Source organism: Tamandua tetradactyla, chromosome 6, assembly GCF_023851605.1.
Source record: "Tamandua tetradactyla isolate mTamTet1 chromosome 6, mTamTet1.pri, whole genome shotgun sequence".
Classification (NCBI taxonomy): Eukaryota; Metazoa; Chordata; class Mammalia; order Pilosa; family Myrmecophagidae; genus Tamandua; species Tamandua tetradactyla.
This window is the reverse complement of record NC_135332.1, coordinates 57,160,564-57,176,567: the sequence shown is the minus strand read 5'-3', so window position 1 is coordinate 57,176,567 and position 16,004 is coordinate 57,160,564. Positions and strand designations below refer to the sequence as shown.

General features: G+C 41.3%; 1 protein-coding gene and 1 pseudogene across 1 annotated transcript in view; one reads left to right on the top strand and one right to left on the bottom strand.

Moving 5' to 3' along the window:
* The window catches only part of LOC143686054 (olfactory receptor 3A2-like), a 44,662-nt gene that overhangs the window by 10,740 nt on the left and 17,918 nt on the right, over positions 1-16,004 (top strand). The gene's annotated exons all lie outside the window — the stretch shown is intronic.
* LOC143686667 (olfactory receptor 1D2-like) lies at positions 2,705-3,580 on the bottom strand (annotated as a pseudogene).

The following is a 16,004-nucleotide window of genomic DNA, read 5'->3' as shown; positions in this document are numbered from 1 at the left end:
CACAAATACTAGGAAAAAATGCAACCTCACTCCATCAGAGCATATCAAATTGAAATAGCAATGGGACATGTATAGGTCATGATTTTTTACGCATAAGATGAACAAAAAATTATTAAAATGATAACATAAAGTATTGTTGAGGACAAGGAAATGGGCCCTCTTCTAGATAGCCTTAATGTAGTTAAAGCAATAGCAGAGGGGTGCTTGAAGTTGGAAATCTGGGGCTGAAAACCAGAGGCAAGGGATGCACAGGTAGTTCAATGGTAAAATTCTCACGTGCCATGCAAAAGACCCAAGTTTGATTCTGGTCCATGCATTCAAAAAAAAAAAAAATTCAACAAACGGCTCTGTGATAACAAGATATTCACATGGAAAAGACTGAAATGTGACCCACTCTGCATAGCATAACAAACAATAACAAACAGGCAAGTATTCAATATCCGCTTAAAGTCAAACTGTGATGTAACACCTGAAATCCCAAGACCGTCCCTGTCTTGGCCAGCATTCCTCCTCTCTCTTTCAGACTGCTTATCACAATTGTTTTACACTTATATTGCAGTCTGGAGTGGGTGGTGCAGCCACAGGGTCCACTGTGGAGATTTGCTTTCAATGAGCTCAACTCATCTAGATTTTTTTGCTAAAGACATGACAAGAGCTTAGGCTTCAGACCTGTTAACAAGTCCATGGAAGAAAAGCCTCCATGCCCTACAGGAGCAACAGCTTATCACAATAGACCAGAGCTCAGAAGGCCAAATTCAGCACTATTAACATACAGAATTTTAAGAAAATATGTACTTATAGGGATACAGACTATAGAGAAGAGAGCATGGCCCTACCTGCCACACACCCTCGGTCGACCTCCTCTGCCCGGGGCAGGGTGCTCCACCGGTCTGGGAGTCCCCCCTTCTGGGTGGATGTGGAGAAAGTGGCTCCTTGTGGACCAGGCTTGGGCTCCCTGGGACCCCTGACATCCCACCAGGCAGGGATGAGACACTCATAGCAGCAGCCCCTGCCTCAGACCAGTTCCCTGTCTTCTAGTGCCTTCCCCCATTACGATGATGGAGGGGTGTCTTGTTTTTCACATGCATGGCCCATCAGAGGTCAACGTGTCAGAAGCTGGATATTATTTTTATTGGTTATACATTCCAAGTGTTTTAGACATCAGAAATCTAACCCCACTCTGTTTTACGGACAATGATAACTACCAAAATGTTGTGTCTTCAAAAGTTCCCTGAATGTCCTCTCCTACATCTCACGAGAGAAATCATCACAAACAAGACAAAACCAAGCACTGGATTCCCTCTTGGTGAAAGAGTAGATTTGTATAAACTTTTTGGAGAGCAATTTGAGTAAAATTTATCAAAGCCTCTGAAAACAAAGACTTTTGACCCAGCAGTTTGCTTTAGAAGTTTGCTCTAGGAACTAACCATACAAACGAACAAAGATATACAAACAGATACATTTACTGCCATCTTGTTGGCAAAACAGGGAACGGAAAAAACAGAAAACATCTTATTATTGAATAATAGGATATTACTTACATAAATCTTGATATGTTCATTAAATTGAATACAGGAACACCTTGCAGGCATTACATAATATTATAGCTGAATATCTATTAACATGAAAAGATGATAGTATTGTTAAATGATTAAGCAAGTTTCAAAACAATTTGAATTCATTTTTTAAAAGTATATTAGCAGAGCCCATGTACTTCCCAAAAGCAAAAAGCAACCAAAGAAAGAAAAAAAATAAACAAACAAAAAATTCAACAAATGGTGCTGCAATAACAGGATACTCACATGGAAAAAAGGATGAAATGTGACCCTAAGCATATAGCATACAAAAAAATAAAAGTATGTTAGCAGAGATCAAAGCCTAGAAACAACACCAAATATGAACATTAGCTGTATTTACATGGTAGAAATACAGGTAATTATTTTTGGCTTATTTTCACTTTGATTTTTCTACCATGAATGCATGTAATTAAAAAAAGAAAAGAAAAGTTCCTGCCTCCCTGCCTCTGTCCATCGGTCCCTGATAAATAACAACAGCACATCTTGTTAGCCAGGATTTCTGCAAAGGGCTTTTGAACCTTATCTCATCTGATCTACGTGGAAACCCTCTGATATAAATATGCTATTAATTTCAATTAAAGATAAGAAAACAGGACTTAGGGTGGTCAGGTGACTTCCAAGAACAAGCTCATGAGGCACAGAACTGGGATAAGAAGCCGTGCTGTCTGATCTCTAAATGGAAGCACTCACTTCTACACATTTGCTTGTTACTCTAACAGTGACCTTTTGTTTTCCTGCCATTTTTCCAGCATAATTCTGCCTTTTCAAAATCTCAGCTCAGCTCTCACCCTCTGACGGACACCTTCTCCAAATTCTCTACCACTAAGATGTCAGGCAAGGCTTCCTGTCTTGGGTCGCCTAAAATGCTGCTGAGAGCACAGCCATTGCCATCACAACATTGGATGGCAATTGTCTTCTTCCCCTAGCACATTGTGAGCTTCTGATCCATGTTTGTAACCCACCATGAGAGCCCTATGGAGCCCAGTCATTTATCAGTTAAATGAAGGAATAAATCACTGAATGAATGTCAAGTCAATTCAACTCCACCTGTCCTTCAAGGTCTAGGTCAAGCCTTGTACGTGGTGGGAGAATTGTCCTGTCTCCACCTCAATGCCCTTTTCCCAAAATTACCTTTGCATCATTCTCTGAAAGGCTTTCCCGAGGAGGAACCTTCCCAGGGCCCCATGCATGTCCTTGCTTCTCAGGCTGTAGATGTAGGAGTTCATCGAGGGGGTCACCACAGCGTACAGCATGTGGCCACAGGGACCTTCCTGGAGTAGGTGTGGAGGGGCTGCTGATACACCATAGAAATTGTCCCATCAAAGAGGGAGACCACAGCCAGATGAAGGCACAGGTGGAGAAGGCTTTGTACTTCTTAAAGGCTGAGGGTATTCCAGGGATTGCTCTGACAATCCGAATTTAGGACCCGAGTATGAACCCAAAGGGGATGAGGAAGATGAAGCAGCCTGTGGTGATCAGCACTAGTTGATCTGGGTGTTGGAACATGTGAGCCTCAGCAGGCTGTACATCTCACAGAAGATGTAAAGGATGTTCCAGGATCCAAAACAAGACCAGGAGTCAGATACAGAGCCCAAATCTCATGGCTATATTGTCATGGAGTGGGCAGCAGATGGCCACATAGAGGCGTACACCATGGTGGCCAGGATGGGGTTGTCCAGGGCCACCAAGGAGACCAGGAAATAGAGCTGCATCAGGCACCCTGCATAGATTTGGCTTTTTCTGGGTCTGAATTCTCACCAGCACCTTGAAGATTGTGTGGGTGATAAAGAAGAGATCAATAAAGGAGACATTGACCAGAAAGAAGTACATGGAAGTGTGCAGGCGGGAGTCGGAGCTGATGGCCAGGATAATGAGCACACTGCCCACTACAGTGACCGCGTACATGGACAGGAACATCTGAAACAGGATCTGCTGCTTTCAGGAGGCTCTGAGAACCCCAGGAGCTGGAACTTAAAGGCCCCAGTCAGGTGACCTCCATCCATCTCCGCAGCAGACTGAAACATTCAGACCAGCATATGTTCACTGACTGCTGTGAATTGAATTTAGCTAAGCAAAATTAACTGGTTTCTTAATATTAATAATATCTTAGACTAAACATCGTAATTTTTCATATAACATGAAAAGTAATAACAGACATGAAAATACAATATGCAGAGTACTCCTGCAGAGTAATCATCCTGGCAGCTTCTAATCGGGCATAGCCAAAATCATAGGACTAAAGTCCATGTCTGATTTAAAATTTTATCATCTTACTATACCCTTTAGTTGGTTTAAAGATTACACTTCGCCTTTATATATTATGAGATTGGATAGGTTTTTGAATGACATTTTTTTTATTAATTAAAGAAAGAAAAGAAATTAACACAACATTTAGAAATCATTCCATTCTACATATGCAATCAGTAATTCTTAACATCATCACATAGATGCATGATCATCATTTCTTAGTACATTTGCATCGATTTAGGAAAAGAACTAGTAAAACAACAGAAAAAGATATAGAATGTTAATATAGAGAAAAAAATAAAATTAATAATAATAGTAAAAAAAAAGACACAAACAAACAAACAGACAAAAAAAAAAACCTATAGCTCAGATGCAGCTTCATTCAGTGTTTTAACATGATTACTTTACAATTAGGTATTATTGTGCTGTCCATTTTTGAGTTTTTGTATCTAGTCCTGTTGCACAGTCTGTATCCCTTCAGGTCCAATTACCCATTATCTTACCCTGTTTCTAACTCCTGCTGGACTCTGTTACCAATGACATATTCCAAGTTTATTCTCGAATGTCGGTTCACATCAGTGGGACCATACAGTATTTGTCCTTTAGTTTTTGGCTAGACTCACTCAGCATAATGTTCTCTAGGTGCATCCATGTCATTACATGCTTCATAAGTTTATTCGGTCTTAAAGCTGCATAATATTCCACCGTATGTATATACCACAGTTTGTTAAGCCACTCTTCTGTTGATGGACATTTTGGCTGTTTCCATCTCTTTGCAATTGTAAATAATGCTGCTATAAACATTGGTGTGCAAATGTCCGTTTGTGTCTTTGCCCGTAAGTCTTTGAGTAGATACCTAGCAATGGTATTGCTGGGTCGTATGGCAATTCTATATTCAGTTTTTTGAGGAACCGCCAAACTGCCTTCCACAGTGGTTGCACCATTTGACATTCCCACCAACAGTGGATAAGTGTGCCTCTTTCTCCGCATCCTCTCCAGCACTTGTCATTTTCTGTTTTGTTGATAATGGCCATTCTGGTGGGTGTGAGATGATATCTCATTGTGGTTTTGATTTGCATTTCTCTAATGGCCAGGGACATTGAGCATCTGTTCATGTGCCTTTTGGCCATTTGTATTTCCTCTTCTGAGAGGTGTCTGTTCAAATCTTTTTCCCATTTTGTAGTTGGGTTGGCTGTATTTTCGTTGTTGAGTTGGACAATCTCTTTATAAATTCTGGATACTAGACCTTTATCTGATGTGTCATTTCCAAATATTATCTCCCATTGTGTAGGCTGTCTTTCTACTTTCTTGATGAAGTTCTTTAATGCACAAAAGTGTTTAATTTTGACGAGCCTCCATTTATTTTTTTCTTTCTTCAGTGCTCTTGCTTTAGGTGTAAGGTCCATAAAACCGCCTCCAATTGTAAGTTTCATAAGATATCTCCCTACATTTTCTTCTAACTGTTTTATGGTCTTAGACCTAATGTTTAGATCTTTGATCCATTCTGAATTAACTTTTGTATAGGGTGTGAGAGATGGGTCTTCTTTCATTCTTTTGCATATGGATATCCAGTTCTCTAGGCACCATTTATTGAAGAGACTGTTCTGTCCCAGGTGAGTTGGCTTGACTGCCTTATCAAAGATCAAATGTCCATAGATGAGAGGGTCTATATCTGAGCACTCTATTCGATTCCATTGGTTGATACATCTATCTTTATGCCAATACCCTGCTGTTTTGACCACCGTGGCTTCATAATATGCCTTAAAGTCCGACAGCGTGAGACCTTCAGCTTCGTTTTTTTTTCCTCAAGATACTTTTAGCAATTCGGGGCACCCTGCCCTTCCAGATAAATTTGCTTATTGGTTTTTCTATTTCTGAAAAATAAGTTGTTGGGATTTTGATTGGTATTGCATTGAATCTGTAGATCAATTTAGGTAGGATTGACAGCTTAACTATATTTAGTCTTCCGCTCCATGAACACAGTATGCCCTTCCATCTATTTAGGTCTTCTGTGATTTCTTTTAACAGTTTTTTGTAGTTTTCTTTGTATAGGTTTTTTGTCTCTTTAGTTAAATTTATCCCTAGGTATTTTATTCATTTAGTTGCAATTGTAAATGGGATTCGTTTCTTGATTTCCCTCTCAGCTTGTTCATTACTAGTGTATAGAAATGCTACAGATTTTTGAATGTTGATCTTGTAACCTGCTACTTTGCTGTACTCATTTATTAGCTCTAGTAGTTTTTTTGTGGATTTTTCCGGGTTTTCTACGTATAGTATCATATCGTCTGCAAACAGTGATAGTTTTACTTCTTCCTTTCCAATTTTGATGCCTTGTATTTCTTTTTCTTGTCTAATTGCTCTGGCTAGAACCTCCAACACAATGTTGAATAATAGTGGTGATAGTGGACATCCTTGTCTTGTTCCTGATCTTAGGGGGAAAGTTTTCAATTTTTCCCCATTGAGGATGATATTAGCTGTGGGTTTTTCATATATTCCCTCTATCATTTTAAGGAAGTTCCCTTGTATTCCTATCTTTTGAAGTGTTTTCAACAGGAAAGGATGTTGAATCTTGTCAAATGCCTTCTCTGCATCAATTGAGATGATCATGTGATTTTTCTGCTTTGATTTGTTGATATGGTGTATTACATTAATTGATTTTCTTATATTGAACCATCCTTGCATACCTGGGATGAATCCTACTTGGTCATGTGTATAATTCTTTTAATGTGTTGTTGGATATGATTTGCTAGAATTTTATTGAGGATTTTTGCATCTGTATTCATTAGAGAGATTGGTCTGTAGTTTTTTTTTTTTTGTAATATCTTTGCCTGGTTTTGGTATGAGGGTGATGTTGGCTTCATAGAATGAATTAGGTAGCTTTCCCTCCACTTCAATTTTTTTGAAGAGTTTGAGGAGAGTTGGTACTAATTCTTGCTGGAATGTTTGGTAGAATTCACATGTGAAGTCGTCTGGTCCTGGACTTTTCTTTTTAGGAAGCTTTTGAATGACTGATTCACTTTCTTTACTTGTGATTGGTTTGTTGAGGTCATCTATTTCTTCTTGAGTCAAAGTCGGTTGTTCATGTCTTTCCAGGAACCCGTCCATTTCCTCTAAATTGTTGTATTTATTAGCATAAAGTTGTTCATAGTATCCTGTTATTACCTCCTTTATTTCTGTGACGTCAGTGGTTATGTCTCCTCTTCCATTTCTGATCTTATTTATTTGCATCCTCTCTCTTCTTCTTTTTGTCAATCTTGCTAAGGGCCCATCAATGTTATTGATTTTCTCATAGAACCAACTTCTGGTCTTATTGATTTTCTCTATTGTTTTCATGTTTTCAGTTTCATTTATTTCTACTCTAATCTTTGCTATTTCTTCCCTTTTGCTTGCTTTGGGGTTAGTTTGCTGTTCTTTCTCCAGTTCTTCCAAGTGGACAGTTAATTCCTGAATTTTTGCCTTTTCTTCTTTTCTGATATAGGCATTTGGGGCAATAAATTTCCCTCTTAGCACTGCCTTTGCTGCGTCCCATAGGTTTTGATATGTTGTGTTTTCATTTTCATTCGCCTCGAGGTATTTACTAATTTCTCTTGCAATTTCTTCTTTGACCCACTCATTGTTTAAGAGTGTGTTGTTGAGCCTCCACGTATTTGTGAATTTTCTGGCACTCCGTCTATTATTGATTTCCAACTTCATTCCTTTATGATCCGAGAAAGTGTTGTGTATGATTTCAATCTTTTTAAATTTGTTAAGACTTGTTTTGTGACCCAGCATATGGTCTATCTTTGAGAATGATCCATGAGCACTTGAGAAAAAGGTGTATCCTGCTATTGTGGGATGTAATGTCTTATAAATGTCTGTTAAGTCTAGCTCATTTATAGTAATATTCAGATTCTCTATTTCTTTATTGGTCCTCTGTCTAGATGTTCTGTCCATTGATGAGAGTGGTGAATTGAAGTCTCCAACTATTATGGTATATGTGTCTATTTCCCTTTTCAGTGTTTGCAGTGTATTCCTCACGTTTTTTGGGGCATTCTGGTTCGGTGCATAAATATTTATGATTGTTATGTCTTCTTGTTTAATTGTTCCTTTTATTAGTATATAGTGTCCTTCTTTGTCTCTTTTAACTGTTTTACATTTGAAGTCTAATTTGTTGAATATTAGTATAGCTACTCCTGCTCTTTTCTGGTTGTTATTTGCATGAAATATCTTTTCCCAACCTTTCACTTTCAACCTATGTTTATCTTTGGGTCTAAGATGTGTTTCCTGTAGACAGCATATAGAAGGATCCTGTTTTTTAATCCATTCTGCCAGTCTATGTCTTTTGATTGGGGAATTCAGTCCATTCACATTTAGTGTTATTACTGTTTGGATAATATTTTCCTCTACCATTTTGCCTTTTGTATTATATATATCATATCTGATTTTCCTTCTTTCTACACGCTTCTGCATACCTCTCTCTTCTGTCTTTTCGTATCTGGCTCTAGTGCTCCCTTTAATATTTCTTGCAGAGCTGGTCTCTTGGTCACAAATTCTCTCAGTGACTTTTTGTCTGAGAATGTTTTAATTTCTCCCTCATTTTTTGAAGGACAATTTTGCTGGATATAGAAGTCTTGGTTGGCAGTTTTTCTCCTTTAGTAATTTAAATATATCATCCCACTGTCTTCTAGCTTCCATGGTTTCTGCTGAGAAATCTACACATAGTCTTATTGGGTTTCCCTTGTATGTGATGGATTGTTTTTCTCTTGCTGCTTTCAAGATCCTCTCTTTCTCTTTGACCTCTAACATTCTAACTAGTAAGTGTCTTGAAGAATGCCTATTTGGGTCTATTCTCTTTGGGGTGCACTGCACTTCTTGGATTTGTAATTTTAGCTCTTTCATAAGAGTTGGGAAATATTCAGTGATAATTTCTTCCCTTAGTCTTTCTCCTCCTTTTCCCTTCTCTTCTCCTTCTGGGACACCCAAAACACGTATATTTGTGCGGTTCATATTGTCCTTGAGCTCCCTATCCCCTGTTCAAATTTTTCCATTCTTTTCCTGATAGTATCTATTTCTTTTTTGAATTCAGAGGTTCCATCCTCCAATTCACTAATTCTAACTTCTGTCTCTTTAAATCTACCATTGTAGGTATCCATTGTTTTTTCCAGCTTTTCTACTTTGTCCTTCACTCCCATAAGTTCTGTGATTTGTTTTTTCAGTTTCTTCTTTTTGTTCAGCCCATGTCTTCTTCATGTCCTCCCTCAATTTATCCGTTTGGTTTTTGAAGAGGTTTTCCATTTCTGTTCGTATTTTCAGCATTAGTTGTCTCAGCTCCTGTATCTCATTTGAACTATTGGTTTGTTCCTTTGACTGGACCATATCTTCAATTTTCTGAGCGTGATCCGTTATCTTCTGCTGGCGTCTGGGCATTTAATCAGATTTCCCTGGGTGTGAGACACAGCTGGTTGAAAGATTTTTCTGTGGAATCTCAGGGCTCTGTTTATCTTATCCTGCCCAGTAAGTGGCGCTCGTGGCACTCATCTGTCTGCGGGTCCCACCAGTAAAAAATACTTTGGCTCCTTTAATTTTGGAAAACTCTCGCTGTAGGTGGGGGTCGCCAGCCAAAGCGGCTTGGGGGAGTGCCAATCTGAATCTCCCAGCCAACCCGGGAATCCGCACATGGGGAGGGTCGCCAGCCTCCCCGGCTTGGGGGAGCACCTGTCCAAATTTCCCAACCGGCCTGGGGCGCCAAGCATGGTGGGGGGGGGTGCCAACCGCCGCAGTTTGGGGGAGTGCCTATTCACCATTCCCAGCCGGACCAGGAAGCCACGTGTTTGGAAGGGACCCCGGTCGCCATTCTCCGCGGCTTGGGGATCTCTGATCCAATTCTCCCAGCTGGTCCGGGCGGCCGCGCGTGGTGGGGGGCACCAGCCGCTGTGGCTTGAGGGGACCGCCTGTCCAATTCTCCCAGCCGGCCTGGGAAGGAGGGAGGGAGGGACTTCAGCTGCCTGCCGCCCCGGCCCGGGGAAGCCCGCGCCCCTCGGCGATCTCACCGGAGCGGGTTCTCCCAGCCAGCCAACCACTCCAGAATGGGATACGCTGTCCTCTTGGTGTCTGTCGTGGCTCCGGGAGCTGCCCTGTATCGCCTCTACCTCCCTAGTAGCTGTTCTAGAACAGGAACTAAGTCCCACGCATCTTACTAAGCCGCCATCTTCTCCGGAAGTCCTTGAATGACATTTTAAACTGGTGTGTGCATTCTAAGAAATGGTTATTGTGCTTAATTGGACAAGTGGGAGAAAGTAGATATTTTAAAGGAGGAATGTGATCGATAGGTTCTGGTGTCAACATGGCCAAGTGATTATGCCAGTGGTCTGGTCAGACAAGCACTGGCCTGACCATTGCTGCAAGGATATTTTGTGGCTGGTTGATGAACTGGAAGGCTAGTGCATTAAACCATTAGTCAGTTGATTGCATCTGTGGATGATTACCTCTGGGATCAACTAAGGTGTGGCTCCCACAATGAGATAATTCAATCTGTTGAAGGCTTTTAAGGAAGAAGAGAGACTATCCAGGGCCACCAAGGAGACCAGGAAATAGAGCTGCATCAGGCACCCTGCATAGAAGATGGCTTCATCTGAGTCTGAAGTCTCACCAGCACCTTGAGGACTGTGTGGGTGACAAAGAAGAGATCAATGAACAAGACATGGGCCGGAAAGAAGTACATGGGAGTGTGCAGGCTGAAGTCAGAGCTGATGGCCAGGATAATGAGCACACTGCCTACCACAGTGACCAGGTACATGGACAGAGCCCAGAGTTTGTCATGGACTACCATATGATCCTCTCGTATTTTTCCTTCTGGCTGCTCCAGAATATAGGAGGCTAGAAGGCTTAATGAGAACCACCTTTACTCCTATCTATTCCCTTACGTTGGAGTACAATCTCATTAGCTAATGGTTCACAACGTCTAATTTCTACATATCTCTAAATCCCCTATATTCTGCATTATAAGCCTCTGATTATACCTTTATGCTGGTCATAAAAGTGGAATCATACAGTATCTAACCTTTTGTGTCTGGCTAATTTCACTCAGCATTATGTCCTCAAGGCTCAGCCATCTTGTCACGTGCTTCAGGTAGTCATTTTGTCTTACTTCTGCATAATATTCCATCGTATGTATATACCATATTTTGGTGATCCACTCATTTGTTGATAGGCATGTGATTTCTTTCCAAATTTTGGCGATTGTGAATAATGCTGTGATGAACATTGGTGTGCAAATGTCTTTGTGTCATTGCTTTCAGCTCTTCTGGGCATATACCAAGTGGTGCTTTGCTGGGTCATAGGGGAACTCGATATTCAATTTCCTAATGAACTGCCAAACAGTCTTCTATACTCTAAGCACCATTATACATTCCCACCAGCAGTGCATAAGTTTCCCAATTTCTCCACATCTTCTCCAACATTTATAGATTCCTGTGTATTTAATCGCAGCCATTCTTATAGGTGTGAGGTGGTATCTCATTGTAGTCTTGATCTGCATTTCCCTAATAGCCAATGAAAATGAGCATCACTTCATGGGCTTTTGAGCCATCTGATTTGCTCTTCAGAAAAAATGCCTATTCATTTCTACAGCCCATTTTATAATTGGGTTGTTTGTTCTTTTGCTGTTGAGTTGTATGATTTCTTTGTATATACAGGAAATGAAACCTTTGTTGGATATGTGATTTCCAAATATTTTTGCCCATTGAGTTGGCTGTCTCTTCACTTTTTTGATAAAGCCTTTTGAAGTGCAGAAGCATTTGATTTTGAGGAGTTCCATTTATCTATTTTTTCTTTTGTTGCTTGTGCTTTGGGTGTAAAGGTTAGAAGCTACCTCCTATTACTAAGTCTTGAAGATGTTTCCCTACATTTTCTTCTAGAAGCTTTATGGTGCTAGTTCTTATATTTAGGTGTTTGATCCACTTTGAGTTCATTTTTGTGTAAGATAGGGGTCCTCTTTCATTCTCTTGGCTATTGATATCCAGTTGTTCTATGCCCAATTATTGAAAAGACTATTTTGTCCCAGTTCACAGGATTTGGAGGCCTCATCAAAGATCAGTTGACCATAGATTTGGTGGTCTATTTCTGCTTCCTTAATTTGATTCCATTGGTCAAAGTTTCTATCTTTGTGCCAGTACCATGTTGTTTTGACCACTGTGGCTTTATAATAGGTTTAAAGTCAGGCAGTATTAATCCTCCCATTTCGTTCTTCTTTTTTTAGGATACTTTTAGCTATTCAGAGTCCCTTTTCTTTCCAGATGAATTTGGTAGTTAGCTTTTCCAAATCTTCAAAGTAGGTTGTTGAAATTTTGATTGATACTGTGTTGAATCTGTAGATCAATTTGGGGGAGAATTGGTGTCATGGTTAGGGACAGGTGTCAACTTGGCCAAGTTGTGGTACCTGTTCATCTGATTGGGCAAGCGCTGGCCTGTCTGTTGCAATGAGGACATTTCATAGGATTAGGTCATGATCCCGTCAGCTACATCCACATCTGATTCCATTTGTAATCAGGCAAAGGGGAGTGTCTTCTGCAATTAGTGATGCTAAATGCAATCATGGGAAGCCTTTTAATGAGGACTCAGAGGAGACAGGTTGCATTCCTGCTTTGGCTGGTGAGCCTCTCCTGTGGAGTTCATCCAGGCCATCCATTGGAGTCATCGGCTTCAGAGCCTGCCCTGTGGATTTTGGACTCTGCATTCCTACGGTCACGTGAGACCCTTTCATAAATTTTATATTTGCAAGTGTTCCCTGTTGATTCTGTTTCTCTAGAGAACCCTAACTAATACATCTTGGTACCAGGAGTGGTTCTTAAGGAACAGAATCTTAAAAATGGGTTTTTATGAATGGTTTTCTACTCTGACTGGGCTCAGAGACACTAAGGACTCTGATTCCCGTAGTCAGAATGACACTCCCAATCCATGGACTGAGTTGGCAAAGGAGATAGTCAAAATATCATCATTCGATCCTCCTAATGCTTCGCTTGTACGAAGCCAGACTCTGGGGGATAATGTTTTTGACACCTTTACAGAGTTTTGTAGAAATAAGAGTTATAGAGATGTTGGTTGGTTGTTGTTAGATACACTGTCTACATTAAAGGGTGAAAGGATGGGCTTAAGGCTTCAAACAAGAAGCTTAACTGCCGTCTGAAAGATGTAGAGGTTTCTATGAGTATCCTGAAGGAAAATTTTATTTCCTGTAGCCGTAGACTTGAGATCTCTGAAAATCAGACTCAGAATCTTATTGTTAGAGCAGCAACTTTACAACGTAAACTGAAATCTCAGTCTTGCATGGTGTCTGCCGTTAAAGTGAGGGCATTGATTGGAAAGGAGTGGGACCCTGAAAAATGGGATGGTGACATATGGATTGATAATGATGTTGGGGGTGAGGTTGAAACCCTAGACCATGCTGAGCCTTCTTTAGATAACCCTGTAATAGTCTGCCCTGAGGACATAGCCGCCCCACCTCCAGCCTGCCTTGAGGAATTGGCCACCCAACCTCCTCCTGAAGGGATTAGCCCTAGAGTTATTAATCCTGTTTCACCAGATGAAACTGCAAATGAAAGCCCTGAAGTAAATGGCTTGGAAGATATTTCTAATTCTTTTCATGACCCACCCCCACCACCCCTCATTTCTTCTAGACCTATAACTAGACTAAAGTCCCAACAGGCCCCTAAAGGTGAGGTACAAAGTATCACACATGAGGAGGTACGTTATACTCCAAAAGAACTGTGAGTTTTCCAATTTATACAGACAGAAATCAGGGGAATATGTGTGGCAATGGATTTTAAGAGTGTGGGATAATGGTGGGAGAAATATAAGGCTGGATCAGGCTGAATTTATTGATATGGGCCCACAAAGCAGAGATTCTGCATTCAATGTTATAGCTCGAGCAGTTAGAAAAGGTGTTAACAGCTTGTTTGGGTGGTTGGTTGAAACATGGATCAAAAGGTAGCCAACATTACCTGAGGTTGAAATGCCAGAACTGCCCTGGTATAATGTAGATGAGGGGATCCAGAGGCTTAGAGAGATTGGGATGTTAGAGTGAATTTATCATGCAAAGCCTGCTCTTACACCCCAGGAATGTCCAGAAGATGCACCTTTTACCAGAACAGTGAGAAATAAGTTTGTGAGATTAGCACCATCATCCCTCAAGAGCTCTGTGGTTGCACTTCTCTGTAGGTCAGATATTACTGTAGGAACTGCTGTCACTGAGCTGGAATCCTTAAACACAATGGGGATGACAGGATCCCGAGTTGGCAGAAGCCAGGTGGCAGCACTTAATCACCAAAGACAGGGTAGACGTGGGTATTATAATAGACAACAAACTCAAAGGAGGCATCAAAATTATATGACACGCAGAGATTTGTGGCATTGGCTAGTAAATCATGGGGTGCCTAGAAATACAATAGAAGGGCAGTCTACTAAATTCTTATTGGAGCTGTATAAACAAAAGAGTTCTAGGTCAAGGGAAGAGAAGTCTAACCTGAATTACAAAAACACAGAGTCACGGCCCCTTAATCAATTTCCAGACTTGAAACAGTTTACAGACCCTGAGCCCCTTCAATGAAGGGGAGGCCAGGTCCCTATGGGGGAGAAACCTGTTACACTGCCACAAATTTATACTGTTGACCTTCCTCTAAGTCTTCCCCAAGGAGACCGACGGCCTTTTACCAGGGTAACTGTGCACTGGGGAAAAGGAAATGATCAGATATTTCGGGGATTATTAGACACTGGTTCAGCAGTGACATTAATTCCAGGGGACCCAAAACGTCACTCTGGACCACCAGTCAGAGTGGGGGGCTTATGGAAGCCAGGTGATCAATGGAGTTTTAGCTCAGGTCCGTCTCACAGTGGGTCCAGTGGGCCCCCGAACCCATCCTGTAGTTATTTCCCCAGTTCCGGAATGTATAATTGGCATAGACATACTGAGCAACTGGCAGAATCCCCACGTTGGTTCTCTAACTCGTGCAGTGAGGGCTATTATGGTGGGAAAGGCCAAGTGGAAGCCACTAGAACTGCCCCTACCAAGCAAAATAGTAAATCAAAAGCAATACCATATTCCTGGAGGGATTGCAGAGATTACTGCCACTCTTAAGGACTTGAAAGATACAGGGGTGGTGATTCCCACCACATCCCCATTCAACTCTCCTATTTGGCCTGTGCAAAAAACAGATGGGTCTTGAAGAATGACAGTGGATTATTGTAAACTCAACCAGGTGGTAATTCCAATTGCAGCTGCTGTTCCAGATGTAGTATCATTGCTTGAGCAAATCAATACATCCCCTGGTACCTGGTATGCAGCTATTGATCTGGCAAATGCTTTTTTCTCAATAGCTATTAGTAAGGACCACCAGAAACAGTTTGCTTTCAGCTGGCAAGGTCAGCAATATACTTTCAATATGTCCTACCTCAGGGGTATATCAACTCTCCAGCCCTATGTCATAATCTTGTTCGCAGAGACCTTGATCGTTTCTCCCTCCCACAAGACATCACACTGGTCCATTATACTGATGATATCATGTTGATTGGACCTAGTGAGCAAGAAGTAGCAACTACTCTAGATTCACTGGTAAGGCATTTGCGTGTCAGAGGATGGGAGATAAATCCAACAAAAATACAGGGGTCTTCCACCTCAGTAAAATTTCTAGGTGTCCAGTGGTGTGGGGCATGTCGAGATATCCCTTCTAAGGTGAAGGATAAATTGCTGCATCTGGCCCCTCCCACAACCAAAAAAGAGGCACAACGCCTATTTGGTCTTTTTGGATTTTGGTGACAACATATTCCTCATTTGGGTGTGCTACTCCGGCCCATTTATCGAGTGACCAGAAAAGCTGCTAATTTTGAGTGGGGACCTGAACAAGAGGAGGCTCTGTGACAGGTCCAGGCTGCTGTGCAAGCTGCTCTGCCACTTGGGCCATATGATCCAGCAGATCCAATGGTGCTGGAAGTGTCAGTGGCAAATAGAGATGCTGTCTGGAGCCTAATCTCCCTATAGGAGAATCACAATGCAGACCCTTAGGATTTTGGAGCAAAGCCTTACCATCTGCTGCAGATAACTACTCTCCTTTTGAGAAACAGCTTTTGGCCTGCTACTGGGCCTTAGTAGAGACTGAACACTTAACCATGGGCCACCAAGTTACCATGAGACCTGAGTTGCCTATCATG